The sequence below is a fragment of the Eschrichtius robustus genome, chromosome 15, assembly GCF_028021215.1.
Source record: "Eschrichtius robustus isolate mEscRob2 chromosome 15, mEscRob2.pri, whole genome shotgun sequence".
In the NCBI taxonomy this organism is placed as follows: Eukaryota; Metazoa; Chordata; class Mammalia; order Artiodactyla; family Eschrichtiidae; genus Eschrichtius; species Eschrichtius robustus.
In genome coordinates, this window is record NC_090838.1 from 44,428,699 (window position 1) to 44,442,481 (window position 13,783).

Below are 13,783 nucleotides of genomic sequence, written 5' to 3' on the forward strand. Positions count from 1 at the left end.
CACTTTCAGTCTGTATGTGTCCCTAGGTCTGAGGTGGGTCTCTTGTAAACAATATATATACGGGCCTTGTTTTTGTATCCACTCAGCCAGTCTATTTCTTTTGGTTGGAGCATTTAATCCATTTACATTTAAGGTAATTATCGATATGTATGTTCCTATTACCATTTTCTTATTTGTTTTGGGTTTGTTTTTGTAGGTCTATTTTCTTACCTTCCTCTTTTGTTCTCTTGCGGTTTGATGACCATTTTTAGTGTTGTGTTTGGGTTGATTTTTCTTTTTTGTGTGTGTATCTATTGCAGTTTTGGGGTTTGCTATTCCCATGATGTTTTGATATGGCAGTCTATATATATGCAAAGTTTTTATTTCTTGTTTTATTTTTTTAAGTTGCTAGTTTCTTTCCCACCTAGAGGAGTTCCTTTAGCATTTGTTGCAAAGCTGGTCTGGTGGTGCTGAATTCTCTTAGCTTTTTCTTCTCTGTGAAGCTTTCGATTTCTTTGAGTCTGAATGAGAGCCTTGCTGTGTAGAGTATTCTTGGTTGTATGTTCTTCCCTTTCATCACTTTAAATATATCATGCCACTCTCTTCTGGCTTGCAGAGTTTCTGCTGAGAAATCAGCTTATAACCTCATGGGAATTCCCTTTTATCTTATTTGTTTCTTTTCCCTTGTTGCTTTTAATATTTTTTCTTTGTCTTTAGTTTTTGTCAGTTTGATTACTATGTGTCTCAGCATGTTTCTCTTTGAGTTTATCCTGCCTGGGACTCTCTGTGCTTCCTGGACTTGGTTGACTGTTTCCTTTCCCATATTAGGGAAGTTTTTGACTATAATCTCTTCAAATATTTTCTCGGGTCCCTTCTCTCTCTCTTCTCCTTCTGGGACCCCTATGTTGTTGCATTTAATGTTGTCCCAGAGGTCTCTTAGGCTGTCTTCATTACTTTTCATTCTTTTTTCTTCTTTTCCATGGCAGTGATTTCCATCATTATGTCTTCCAGGTCACTTATCTGTTCTTCTGCCTCACTTACTCTGCTATTGATTCCTTCTAGTGTATTTTTCATTTCAGTTATTGTATTGTTCATCTGTTTATTCTTTAGTTCTTGTAGGTCTTTGTTAAACATATCTTGGATCTTAATCTTTGCCTCCATTCTTTTTCTAAGATCCTGGATCATCTTCACTATCATTATTCTGAATTCTTTTTCTGGAAGGTTGCCTATCTCCACTTCATTTAGTTGTTTTTCTGGGGTTTTATCTTGTTCCTTCATCTGGGACATAATCCTCTGCCTTTTCATTTTGTCTAACTTTCTGTGATTGTGGTTTTCATTCTGAAGACTGCAGGATTGTAGTTCTTTTTGCTTCTGCTGTCTGCCCTCTGGTGGATGAGACTTGCACAAGCTTCCTGATCGAAAGTTTTCCCTTTTGAGTTTAGAAACATTAAAAAAAAATTTAGTTTCTTACTTGGTGTTACTGGTATCTAGAAATGGAACTAAATTTCATATTGGTTGGTTCTAAAACCACTTTCCTCAGTCTACTTACTAATACTGCTAATTTATCTGTAGAGTGTTTATTTCTTCACCTGGGTGATAGTGTTTTGACACAGGGTGAAAAAGAGATGATGGAACACAGAATGGCTCTTCAACAACTGCTCAGAAGTGGTGTACATCACTTGTCATATTTTATTGGCCAAAGCAAGAACCAAGGCTGATATCAATGGGGCAGGGAAGTGTAATCACTCCAGAAGGAGAGGCAGAGAATATTGGGAATAATTATAAAATTCATTGCACAGATTTGTATATCATGCCTTTTGTAAACAAGGCAGAGAATCTTACCTAAAAGCTAATCCCTAATTGTAAAATTACACAAGGATGGGGGCCTTGTTAGTGAATATGATGACTTAAATTAGAGTCTGTTAGGTCTTTATCTTGACACTCTCATGCAGAAAGTCATCTGTTAATCAGAAACTTTTCTTTGATATTTTAGGTCTTGGTATCCAAGATTTCTAAATTTTGGAAATTATGTGTGCCTATGGAATAAACTACAATAAAATAATACCCTATATTTGTATAATCCTTTAAAGTTTACTGGGATACTTTGACATTATTTCATTTAAAACAATGAAATAGAGTTGGACATTTTAATTGCCTGTTAATCAGTCTTGTTCCCCAATAGACAGAAAAATACAAATGAAAGTTTGGGCAGTCTTGTACTCATTTCCCTATCCTTGGACTCTAACACAGTATCTGACACAAGGAGGGCTCAGTTACAGAATGAAATGAGATTTAATTACTTGTTCAAGGTCATGATGCTAACAGTTTTGGGAGCAAAGATTGAATGCAGGCCTTCTGGCCCCAACAGCAGTGTTTGCTCCTCTACACCACTGCCAGCCCAATAGTGTCTGCCTATATAAGGGCAGAGAAACTAGAAAACCAGAGAATAATTAACCTGTTTGTATTTTCTCTGAAACTGACCAGCATTTCCACTTTCAACATGCTGGCAGGTAAACAGATGAAGAAAATAAAGCATGGGTCAATAGGAAGGCAACTGCTGAGAAGTCCCTGCCCATAAAATACCATCAATGTGCCCATCTGTTCCATATTTAGATACACATTTTTCAAAATTAACATATTTACACCCATTTAAGTGAAGAACATATGTTCAGAAAGGTATTAGAAAGTGCTGCTGAAGGTTGTTGAGAAAGCCTGAGGTCTAAGAGAACATCAATCACTAGGATTTCCTTACAATGGAAAGAGCCATGGAAGCTAGTAGAGAAGTTCCCAAAAGGGGAAGGCCCCCAGTGTTGGCTAAAGGGGTAAATTTGGCCTGTGTAATTTCATTTGCCAGGGTCTCTGAACACAAGCAGCATTCATCAGTTGCTTTTTACCTTAAATAAATGGGTATTAGAATTGAAATGATTTCCCCAAGTCAGGCTGATGTTGTACTTTGAGAAGAGCATAATCACCACTAAGCAGAATAAAACATTTTCTCAATGGCCCTCTGTACGATGTTTCAAATTTCCTGATTTCAACTTCTTCTTTATTTTCTGCATTATCTCTCCATGTTACCAGTCAGTCAGTAACCATATTTCCAATTTTATTTTAGACATCTAGGTGCTCTGGGTGATAGAATCACAAATAATCATGTCTATTTTTACCTTCCTGAAATTAACAATCTAGATATAATATAAGAGAACATACAAAGGGATTTCATACTATGAACAAATCAGAAATCATTAAATTAGCACCTGTTTTGGGTCAGCGTATTGTGGGAAGCACAAAGAATTGAATCCATAGTCTTTGCTGGAAAATAATAACTATATAAAATATGAAATGGTAACTATATGAAAAAACTAAACTCAAAGCAAAACTAAATAAAAGTATATGATACTGTAAAATACATAATTTATTGCTTATATATAATCTATATTCTATAATATATATTAAGGATATATTGAAGAAAGTTGTATTGTAAAAATATGTAATCTTATTGCTAAGTGATCACACAGATTTTAAATACTGTGAGTTTTAGTAGAGGCAGAGCTATGAGCTGCAGTAAGTGGGAAATTCCATGAAGGAAGAAAAAACTTGAGGTATGCCTTGATATGAAGAAAGAGTACAATCTTGAGGGAATTCAAAGTAAAAGAATGATCCAGGTTTTAAAGAGAGTTCATCAGGTGGTAATTCCAAAGCAGATTAAAGTTTTAATTCTATTTTAGAAGAAAAAAGGGGATAATATTTGGAGGAAAATATAAGAAAGCAGTAAGACAGGATTCATGTTAAGAACAAGGAGCAGAAAACAGTGTGCTGGTCCCTGCCACTTCAGTATATTCTTCAGAAATAATTGAGGTAAAAGCTTTTCTCAGATGTTTTCATCCTAGACTAGAGATCACCACTGTAAAAACTGGGCATAAAGCAAATAAATACACAAGGAAGTGAGGCTATGGGGCAAGACAACTCCTTTTAGAGTCTCCAGTGTACTTCCTCTTCAACTTTCTGGCTTTAAGACTCATAAGAGAAATTCCCTACTCTTTCCAAACGGTAGTCATCTACCTTAATTAGATATTATATTGGGTAAGTTCAGAAAAATGCTGAATGTGTTGGTAATAGATGTCTCTTTTGTACTGCTCCTACATTAACTCTAATAGCTGTGTCTTTAAAAGGAAGCAGGATGGACCCTGACAATGTGGGGTATAGCTGTACTGATGCTGTAGATGAACACCAATGACCTCTTTTCCAATTGCTGCCAAGGTTCTTTTTTGTTTTTTAAATTTTCTGAGACTGCATGAGTTCCCAGATATCCTAGTATTTCTGCCTTCTTTTGCAGTGCAATTCCTCACAATCAGGTGTGTACTTAGTTTCCAACTTCCTCTTCAAGAACATATTAATCATGAAATAATCTACTTGAAACAGAACTTCAGTTCATCTTTCTGCATAATACTGTTCAGCTCAGATAACCAACATTCTGCAGAACGGTGTGATGTCAGACCACCCATCCTCTTGAGGGTTTGGATGTTTAGAAGCCTCAAAACTACAGTGGGCATTTTCACATCCGTAATTACTTTGAAGTCATTTTGTCTGCTTCAGACAAAATGACTAATACTTGTCCCACCTTCCTCTAGTCATTTTTTAATAATCTACTGGCAATTTCTGAATCTAAAATTCAGAGATTACAGAAAACATCTGCTTAATGTGAGTCACTAATTTGCCTTTTACTATTACAGAACAGATCAGCAGTCCAGTGACTCATTAAAAAAGAGGGACATTTTTCTATCATTCATTTCTCCTCTAGTAATGTTATCTGTGGTCTGAAAATACACGAGGTCGATTCACACAGAAAGGTCACAAATGTGCCTTAGCTCGTTTCTCACTGAAAATGAAAGTATGGAATCTTATTGGGAGGAAGGAGTCTGGTACACATCTACTGACCTAGAAACAGCTTAATCTAGGTATAGTCACTGAGGAAACCAGAGGAAAGTGATTACAACTCCTGCCACTCCATTCACTGTGCTAGATACGGAGAAGAAAAGTGAAGGAATTGTCCTTAAGGAATTCAAGTTTAAGAAAGAATAAACACATACATGAATAAATGTGGTATAATAAAGTAGGTATACTATCAGTGGTATGTGACACAGAACAGTGCTGGGCATCTCAGTAAGAACATGGCAGTGTCATCATTAGAACTCTTCATTCAGTATAATGTTGTGATGGAGGGGAAAGTGATTAAGTCAGATTCGTTACATAAGGGAAGGTTTCCCTTCAGTTACTATTGTGCTAACTATTCGTAATAATCATATGAAATCATATGAAATAAGCATACTTAACTTTGGTTTTTATAATGGAAGAAATGGAGATTGAGTAGTTAATGTTCCTCAGATCGCATGGCTATCAGGTGGTGCAGTTCAGGTTTGGCTTTAGAATTGCCTCATGTCCAGCATACTGCCTCTTTCCCCTTTACTACCATCTAGGCCTCGTAGAGGTTGCAAACACATACGTTGTTCATACTCTATATCCTTAAGGAGTGTGTAAACCTGTTTAAAATACCCCTCTACTAAAAAATAAAAAACAAAAACACAGCGTGTAACAGAAAATTCCATTGATCAAGAGGAGATAGCTTCAGCAGTTTCAAACCAGGTCATTCTTAGAATTTCCTGAAGATGGATGTGATTACAGTCAATCTTTACACCACTTCTAGTAGCATGTTTAGTACAGATATCGGGCTTCAGTGACTATCAAACATGGCTTCAAAGGAAAAAGGAAATAATTATGACTAGTGCCATGTCTCTTTTGGGTATGGAGGTATTCCAAAAGAAAAATAGACTAGTCTGACTTGCAGAAATAGGTGATTAATTCAATAATGGATGTTCTGTTGCAGTTTGGGGGGGGGGGAGTATTTTTTAAAACTTTAAAAAATTGCATATTTGATTGTGCTTTAAATGCTTTGTATTCATAAAGCCTCATGACCTAGATACAAACTATTGCTAAAATTGTGTGATATTTTTTATCATTCTGATAGACTGGTTTACTTCTGTGAAGATCAGGTAAGATGAGCATGATGAGTTCTGGGTATTTTTCTGGGGAAGAGGTCTTACTGCCAGAAAGATAATGAAGATCCCATAGGGCTGTGTCTGTGGACAAAACAATAGTAAATGATTCTCTCACTCTTGAGCTACCTAAGTCTGTAAGAAAGATGTTAATAAAGTATTTCAATCTGAAGTGTTAACGATCAATTAATTAGTTCAATAGTCAACATTCAATACACAGTTATAGATTATGCACTAGGTGCATGCACTTTGCTCTTGAGGCCTGTGGATAATGCAAAAAAGAGAAAAAATATATAAGTTCCTGTCCTAAAGGAGATTAAAATCAATAACAATGAAAATGAGATGCTGGTTGATTCTTTCAAAGATTAAGTGTATGCTAGGCACAGGACTAGGCCTTACAGATACACTGGTACCTGAGATGGACAGAATGCCTTCTCTCATGGAGATTACATTATTTTAGGAGACTCAGGCAACAAATTCCTAAATAAATAAATAAACTGGATCATGGGTAATGAGAAGCACTACAAAGAAAATAAAACAGATCAAAGAAAGTCTCTTGGCAGAGGTAATACTTGTGTCAGCCATGCAAACATCTGAGGCCAGTGTGTTCTTGTAGGGACAAACTGCAAACACAACCATTGGGAAGTAGGAACAAACATGTACCAAGCAAACTTCAAAAAGTACCAAAGTCAGCCGCTGTGCTGGGGCTCAGCAAGCAGGGGGTCGTAGTGAAGGATCGTGTCAAAGATGTGGGCAGGGACACTTCATAGAGGGCCCTGAGGGTTCCGGGGAATAGTTTGAATTTTAATCCTGTTACCAAGGGAAGCTGGTCAAGGGTTTTTTCAGAGGGATGCAAAATGACACACACACATAATTATAATATACACATAATATGATGCTCTTCATCCAAAGGGTACACCTTAAGTGCTGTGATTGTTGAGAGGCTGGACAATTAGGTTTTTTACTCAGAAAATTAAGGATGACTTCATGGAGCAGTTTGCCTTTGAGCTGAGTTCTGAAGTATTCATGAAACTTCATGTGCCCAGGGAATGGTATGAACAAAGCTCTCAGGCGAGAAATCCTAAGATGTTGACAACTTACACATTCATGACACAGATACATTTGCTTCCTAAGAAGGGAAACTACTTGAGCTCAAAGAAATGACTGTTTACTGTGAAATCATAGGTGCCAGAGCAGGCTGAAATGTCTGGGGAGTGAGAGGTTGAGGGGATGAGAGTGGTGGACGTTAGCCCTCAAGCTACAGCAATGGAGCTGTTTACTCTGACACCCGGGAAGCTGACCCTCTTGTGCTTTGACATCCTGAAAGACAACATGATGTAGTAAATGTCATGATAAAGGTGTTATGTTCAGGAATCTGCTGAGGCCACAGGGAAAGGTCTGTACATCCTCAGAGTAGCAGAGATTCTCACTCGTGAATATGAATGGGCTGCCCTCTGCTGCCTTTTATGTTTCTCTTAGTGATTATGCAATAGTGCAGTCTGTATCTAGAAAGGGGATTCAAGGGCTTGAGAAAAGGGACTGGAAGGCCAGTTCTTGGCTTTGGGTTATGCTAACTCCTCAGAAGCAATTGAGGACGACTTTGGTAGCTCTGTCTCAAAGGGGATGGTGTGCTCCATGCCACTAATGCAGTTTAACATGCAGTGCTGGAATTATTTGGAGGTCTTCATTTTAATGTGGGGTATTTTCATTATGCTGCTTTCCTAACTTGGAAAGACTTGGTCAGACAAACAAATTTGCCTAGCAATGCATATAACCTGTTGAATAATGCAAAGGCAGAGGTCAGTAGAATTTTTATGTGAAGAACCAGGTGGTAAATGTTTTTGGGCCAACAAGCAAAATCAAGGGTATTAGAGGCAGTTATATAACCAGAAAGAAAAGAATCTACAGTTTTTCACTGATGAATTTATAATACCAATTACAACTTTTTGTAATACAAGTCTACTAATGAATGGAATTTTTCTTTGGGGAATAGGATTTCACTTAATTGGGGGTTCAAAATTAGTGTTCTTCGTCATCAAATCAATTGCAGATATTCATCTACAAAAAGCATTCTTAGCTCCCAAGCTGTACTAAAGCAGGCATTGGGGCTGAATTGGCCTAATGGATATAATCTACTGACTGCTGCCCTAAAGTCTGTACACCTTAACTTGTCACATGTACATTTCAAATTAATAATCAAAATATTGATAAATTATCTTCATATAACAGTCCTTTTCATATCATATATAATAGACAAGTAGTTAAGAGCACGTACTTCAGAATTAGAATAATCCAGATACAATGCTTGGCCTCACTCCCTTCTAGCTATATGACTTTAGGAATGTCACCTAATATCCCTAAAGTCATATATTTGATGATGAAGAACACTACCTTTGAACCCCAATTAAGTGAAATCCTATTCCCTCAGACTCGACTTTCTCATCTGTAATATAATGATAATATTAGTATCCCTTCAATCCCGTTTTGAAGAAAAATAAGTAAGATAGTGTTAGTATAGTGCCTAACATGTAGTGAACAATAAATAATAGCTATTAATATTTTCTCATGTGATATCTGCAATAATTCATTGGAGGTATGTAATACAGGGATTACTTTTTCCCTATTGCTATTATTCCTCATTGGGGAAAAATGAGACAGAGATCAAGGAACCTACCCAATATTTGTGATGACACTACAGCTAAAACTCAGTTCTCTTATCTCATTGATCCATTTAGTAATTATGTATTAAGTAATTATGTATTAAGTATGTACGTATGTGGTAGGAAGAATTCTAAGATGACCATGAAACCTGTCAGTGGTGTATACACCCTCTGTAATCCCCTCTGCTTGAGGAGATTGGGTGGGACCAATTGTGGGTTTGGGTGGAACCTGTGAGTGCCAGGGATAGTAACTAACTGATTAGATTACATTATATGGCAAAGGTGATGGAATAGTCCCTCCCACAATTATGTTACATTGTATATGATTCCATGATAGCAGACTGGAGGGAGATTCTCTGGCTGGCGTTGAAATAAAATAGCTATGACATGAGACAGACAAGTGGATAGGACTTTAGGGAAGCCTATAGGATCTGGGAGCGACCTCCCAACCAACAGCCAGTAAGAAAATGAAGACTTCAGTCTCACAACTGCAGGAAAGTAAATTCTGACAACTTGAATGAGCTTGGAAGAGGCCTCCAAGCTCCAAATGATAACACAGTCCAGTTGACATCTTGGTTTCAGTCTTGTGAGACCCTGAGCAGAGAACTCAGCTGTGTCATGCCAGGACTTCTGCCCTGCAGAAACTGTGAGGTCATAAAGGTGTGTTTTATGAAACAGCTAAATTTGTGGTAATTTGCTACAGAGCAAAAAATGTCTACTACACTGTATCAGGTAGTTTGCTAAGTGATGAGAATAAAATGGTGAAGAAAAATAGACTTGATTCTTGTCCTGTTGGATTTATGGTTTGGAGAACAAGGAGACTACTTTAACACAGTATCTGTCTATGATAAAAGTAAAAAGAGGATGTCATGAGAGAAGGAAGGAGGTCATCTAGCCATCTGACGATTGGGTGACAGGGAAAGTTTTTTGGAGATAGGTTAAGAATGGAAAATTTAGTAGGTTTAGTCAGGGAAATGGAGGGCTAGGGTGGGGGCAGGTGAAAAGAGTATTTCAACCTGGGAAGTAGATGCACAAAGATTCTGGAGGAGGGTGAGAGCCCAGGGCAGCCAATGAATTACAAATCACTCACTGAGCTGTGGGGAGAGTTGGAGAGATGAGGCTGAGTAAGCAGTTGCTAGTTCAGGAAGGGCTTCTATAGAGTTTGGACTTTCTGTTGAGGGAAATGGGGAGCCAGTGAAGGGTTTAGAGTGGAGGAGTGGCAGCTTTGGATTTGTCCTCTTTGCATTCTGCATTTAACTGCAGAATAAAGGACGAGAGACTTGCTGAGGGGCAGAGCTATATACAGGTGACAGATCGTAGTAGTTGGAACTAAGACCATGGCAGTTAGGGTGAAACGAAAGTGTTCAGGGCCTCTTACGTTTCCACAGCATGGATATTGAGTTGCCTTAGCTTCTGACAAGATAGATGTGATGGTTTATAAAGCCATAGCTAGAAATGTAAAAACTCACTCTCCCACTAAAACCTTTTTAAAAATAAGGTTATACGACCAGAATGTCCAGACTGTGGGGACAGAAGATTCAATCAAGTGTTCTCATTATCATCTCCAAAGGAGGAAGAAACTTTCCATTGGTTCCCAATGGTGATTTTTTTTTCAGGAAAAATGCTTTCAGAAGAGTGGTCACTCACAGCTGTTTATTGATCCTTCCCATGATTGAGAAATAATAAAATGCTCTGACCTTTTTAACCCTATTGCATCCCTCTGGCATTTTGATGAAAAGCAATTAGCCACTTCTCTTTTCCGGTAATAGCAGTTTCAAATCCAGATCAAGCTCCCTAATGAGAAGATCATAAGCTAGGATGGAAAAGCAAATGGTCACCTGACAAGCCAGAGTAAGATAAATGTTGGTGCTTTATGCAGGGGCCACTGGGCAGCAGCTGAGAAGGTTCACTGCAAGAGAGTTTAAAATTAATCCTGACCTGCAGAATGGTATGGATGTCATCATGAATCTGTTGTTAATTCTTTAAGTGCTGAGGTGCAAGGTAGTTTGTTTATGGTAGCAAAGGGGATGTAAAAGCTTACGATTATTTGATTGATGAAAAATAATACCATGGATTTCGTATCCTATCATGGAGAGAGCTTTGGGGTGCTTACTATGAGTTTTGGTTCCACTGAAGGTACATTACAGACACTTATTCTTTATCCCCTAAATAGGGTTTAGAATGATTCTCTTTAGCCCTGAATAGGAGAATTGTTGCAGCCTTGAGCTTCTTGTACAGCTATTTTGGTAAATGACAGAGGCGAAGCCTCCAACAAGCATATCTGAAATAAGAGGATGTTTGACAGCCCAGGAGGGCTTTGATCATGTGATAAACGAGTCAATGGGAAGAAATCTCTCAGGTGAGAGAGCTATAGTTCTATCAATTATGTTGCTCTATAAATCTGGGGAATTGGGGAAAGAATGCGAGGTTGCCTTTCAGCTTCCTGCCAGATGGATTTCTTAGGAGAAAAGCTCAGCTGCGTTCCAGAACTTGTCTGTATGGCCGATGAACTCTCAGCTGAAGTATTTTAATGTAGATGGGAATAATATGAAAGTACTGACTTATTTCCTCAATCTTCTCTATAAAACAGTCTGTGGTGGGGAGCTGCTTCTGATGTAGACCGAATAAAACAAATAAGGACCCTTAGGTACAAACCTTCTCCTTTCAATGTTAATTTAAAATCCAGGGTCAAAGTTTCAAACATGGTTTATTTAGCAGTCCTCAAATTGGTCACTCTGATGAAGGCTGACTGTAAGGGACCTGATATTCCTGAAGCATGGTGTCTCTCATGGGGACACTCTCCTTAACTCTGTGTGTACTTTATTGCTGAAATGAAAAGCTGATAAAGTGACCCTATAGTGAACACAGGAAAAGTGGCGCAGGGGTCGCTGTTTCTCATTTTTCCTGGATAGGTGGATTCTTCACGGTCTAGGAAATCTCTCAGGGACAATTCATCTTATAAGATTTCCAACACCAAGATCAGTCTAAGTAAACTCTCCCTGAGCATTGTCAATATGGAAAGCTGAAGTGCTACAAAACGAGCCTCTGGTTTTCTGAGATGGAGCACATTCTCTGACATATGATGACTCTCAGCTTCACACCCATCACAAGGGAGACTAGGAAGGAATCGGTTCGAAGATGCTGAAGGAAACACTTAGTCTCTGGATCTTTGTGATGTTTCTGAATGTTAATGTCCCCCACCTGTACTACCTCCAGGCCCTGACAATACAGTTGCCTCTTGAACAACTCAGGTTTCAGCTGCACATGTCCACTTATACACTAACGTTTTTCAGTAGTAAATACTACAGTGCTACATGGTCCACAGTTGGTTGAAACTGCGGATGGGGAACCGTGGATATGGAGGAGCTGTGTATAAGGAGAGCCAACTATACGTTATACAAGGATTTTTGACTGCGTGGAGGGTTGCGCCTCTAACTCCCGCATTGTTCAAGGGTCAACTGTATATTTTTCTTTCTTAGATCTAAATAGTTATATATTGTAAATGAATTGGTGGTAGGAGTCATATAAAGAAGGGACCGAGTCTTCCAAAATACTCTCACCAGTACTCAACTAACCTAATACCTCATGTCAATGAGCATATTATGAAATCTGATCTTAAATTACTATATTACACTGCCCTCTTAGAACCATCCACATTTGATGTCCATTGATAAAGAGAAGGAGATTAAAGGGATCAGGCTTTGGATCAGTTAGACATGCATGTTGTTGGCAGTTACAGAAAACTATGGTGGCTTATAGAAATATTCTTATATTTCTCCTGTGATCTGTTGTCAGGTCAACATCTTTGACTCTCTTTGATTTTATTTTATTTTTTTATTGAAGTATAGTTGATGTACAATGCTGTGTTAGTTTCAGGTGTATAGCAAAGTGATTCCGTTTATATATATATACACACACACACACACACACACACACATATGTTCTTTTTCAGATTCTTTTCCCTCATAGGTCATTACAAAATATTGAGTATAGTCCTCTGTGCTATACAATAGGTCCTTGTTGGTATTGTGTATATGTTAATCCCAAACTCCTAATTTATGCCTCCCTACTGCTTCCCCCTGGAAACCATAAGTTTGTTTTCTATGTCTGTGGGTCTATTTCTGTTTTGTATGTAAGTTCATTTGTATCATTTTTTAAAAATTCCCCATATAAGCCATATCATATGACATTTGTCTTTCTCTGTCTGGCACAAGGCCTCTTGCACCAAACAGTTAGCTAAGTTGTGAATGCAAAGGAAAAGGTCTTGAAGGAAATGAAAAGTGCTACTCCAGTGAACAAATGAATGATAAAGCGAAACAGCCTTACTGCTGATAAGGAGAAAGTTTTAGTGGTCTGGCTAGAAGATCAAACCAGCCACAACATTCCCTTAAGCCAAAGCTTAATCCAGAACAATCCCTAACTCTATTCAATTCTTTGGAGGATGAGAATGGTGAGGAAGCTGCAGAAAAAAAGTCTGAAGCTAGCAGAGTTTGGTTCATGAGGTTAAGGATAGAAGCTGTTTCCATAACATCAAAGCATGAGGTAAAGCAGCAAGTGCTGATGTAGAAGCTGCAGCAAGTTATCTAGAAGATCCAGCAGTGATAATTAATGGCTACACTAAAATAACAGCTTTTCAATGTAGATGAACTAGCCTTCTATTGGAAGAAGATGCCATCTAGGACTTTCATAGCTAGAGAGAAGAAGTCAATGCCTAGCTTCAAAGGACCGGCTGACTCTCTTTTTAGGGGCTAATGAGCTGGTGAAACCAGTGTTTATTTAGCATTCCAAAAATCCTAGGACCCTTAAGAATTCTTCTAAATGTACTCTACCTGTGCTCTATAAATGGAACAAATAAAGCCTGGATGACAGCACATCTGTTTACAACATGCTTTACTGAATATTTTAAGTCTTCTGTTGAGACCTATTGCTCAGAAAAAGGTTCAAAATATTCCTGTTCATTGACAATGCACCTGGTCACCTAAGAGCTCTGATGGAAATGTTCAATGAGATTAATGTTGTTTCATGCCTCCTATCACAACATGCATTCTGTAGCCCATGAATCAAGGAGTAATTTAAACTTTCAAGTCTTACTAT